We start from the raw sequence: 2,525 nt of genomic DNA on the forward strand, positions 1-2,525 counted from the left end.
ATGCATGGGGCCAGACCTGTTTCTCTCACACAGGGCAGCTCTTCCAGACCCTGCAAAATCACCACCAGTCATTGCTGATCTGCACAGACATGAGTGTTTCATTCCAGTGTCATCTTGATGATCTGTATCAGCTGCAGGATTAGTCAATGGGAAGGGGGCAGGCCCTTCTATTCCTGTGCCACCAACAAAAACCCATCGGAGACCCAGCAAGTAACACACTCACCCACCAAGGTGGTCTGACAAGAGTCCCTTCCCCACTAGTCAACAGGTGTGGCAGAACTAGGCTACAGTGGATTCACTATATGGACATTTACACTTAAAACCAAATTACAATCCCTCTCAGCCTATCACCTGCACCCCATCCCTATATCCAAAGAGAAACCTCATCTACAAAATCCCTGGCAGTCCAGTGGTTAGGACTCTGTACTCTCACTGCAGAGGGTCCAGGTTCAATACTTGGTCAGGGAACTAAGACCCCACAAGTCACACAGCTTGGCAGGAAAAATAAAAAGCCACTTCATCTGCACTCACACACCAGTTTTTCACTGCAGTCTGAAAACACAAAAGTTGCCAAGTTCTTTCTCTCTGCTTCAGACTGAGATGCAAGAAGCCACATCAAGGAACCACAAGCTGACAGTGTCCCTTGTGAGAATGCGCTGGCGTTGAAGTGCCACTTCCCAATGCTCACAATGCAGAGAGGTCTCAGGGCCCCACAGAGAGTGGATACTGCACACGAGCGGCCCTTCCCATGGCTGCATCACTGCAACTGCTTGCTTCCCCAACAGTCACAAAGGCTCTCATAGAAAACAGTCCTACAGACAGCATCTTTGTAAAAGCCAAGCATTGGAAACAATCCTGTTGTCCTTCAACAGTAGAATGAGCTTCTTTTTAAAAAGTGTGGTTAATTTACACAGTGGATGGGAGGCTAAAGAACAGTGAGAATGCACTCCACACAATAGCATGCATGCAGTTCACAAACATGAGGTTAAGTGAAAGAAAATACTCACAAAAAAATATTTTCAATAAATCTACATAAAGCTCAAAAACAAGCAAAATCAGATGACATGATTCAGAGATTCATTCTAAGGTGATAAAATTGCAAAGAAAAGCAAAGGGGGTGATTACCAAAAACTCAGGAACATGGTTTCCTTTTGGAGGGTGGGAAGGAAAAGGTTTCAAAAGTAAAGAAGTATGTGGGGGTTGGCTCTTAGAGGGTGGATTGTTCGAGTTCTTGATCTCGGTGGTGGTTATTTATACAAGTGTTTGCATGCATGGATGCTCAGTTGCTAGTCATGTCTGACTCTTTGTGACACTATGAACCGTAGCCTTCCAGGTTCCTCTGTCCATGGGATTTTCCCGGCAAGAATACTGGAATGGGTAGACATTTCCTTCTCCAGAGGATCTTCCCAAGCCAGAGCTCAAACTCGCATCGCCTGCCATCTCCTGCGTTGCAGGCAGATTCTTTGCCATTGAGCCACCAGGGAAGCCCCATATGAGTGTTTGCTTTATAGCAATTCTTCCTGCTGTCCACTTACGTTTTATGAATTTTTCTTTTTTCTCTCTTTTGCTGCGTTGGGTCTTTGTTTGTTGCAGCATGCAGACTCAGTAGTTGTGGTACCTTCGTTGCTCCGCAGTACGAGGGATCTTAGTTTGTGAACCAGGGATCAAACTCATGTACCCTGAATTGGAAAGCAGATTCTTCACCACTGGACCACTAGGGAAATCATGAATTTTTCTTTATGTGTGTTATATATGCCACCCACCTCCTAAGAAAAGATTTTTGAAAAGCAATTCTATAGCACATGTTCTTCACACTTCTAATGATGGGGGCACAAACCCATTCTGTGGAGTCCAGCAGATACAGATACCATGACATCCTCTCATCACTCTTGTTGTTCCTGCCTCCCCTCATGACCTCAGACCCAAATCTTCATACTTCCTTCCTAAGCTGGTCATATGATAACTCCCATGATCATTGTGGATGCAAAGGGATATTGGTAACGGTGTTGATGGGAGTGAAAGCTGTCTACTTCTACAATAAGGTCTGAGTTCCTCTTCAGCCAACCAAAATACCAGGAGTCGTAGCAGCAGGGTAGTCAAACAAGACCCTTATAGAGCCTTTCCAGGACAGACTCCCTTCCCCACACCTTTGCTTTAAGCTCCTCTCTGAAATCCCTAGAAAACAGTATCTGATGCACACTTCCTGAGCTTTTTACAGAAGCTAAAACCCCCTCCAAATGGAAGAAATTAACTACCTGATGACCATGAGCACAACCCTGAGACCTACTGGCACCAAAAGACTGATAATGTTAGCCCCTGTGACACTGCCCTGTTACCTCTGCATCAACCAATCTGAGAATTGTCCATGAGCCGATCATATGCCCTGGGACGCCTCTCCTTCACCTGCCCTTTAAAACTGCCTTGCTGAAACCCACTGGGAACTCGGCTCAGGCTTTCTGAGCACTAGCTGTCCCAGACTCCTTGTATGGTGCCCTGAAATAAGCAATGCACTTTCCTCCACCACA

General features: G+C 45.8%; 1 non-coding gene across 1 annotated transcript; it reads left to right on the plus strand.

Annotated features, from left to right (window-relative positions):
* Positions 1-395: 395 nt before the first annotated feature.
* Positions 396-468, plus strand: TRNAE-CUC (transfer RNA glutamic acid (anticodon CUC)). The gene has a single exon. It is a non-coding gene; the product is annotated as a tRNA-Glu (tRNA).
* Positions 469-2,525: the final 2,057 nt, after the last annotated feature.

The sequence above is a fragment of the Budorcas taxicolor genome, chromosome 2 (genome assembly GCF_023091745.1).
Source record: "Budorcas taxicolor isolate Tak-1 chromosome 2, Takin1.1, whole genome shotgun sequence".
NCBI lineage: Eukaryota > Metazoa > Chordata > Mammalia > Artiodactyla > Bovidae > Budorcas > Budorcas taxicolor.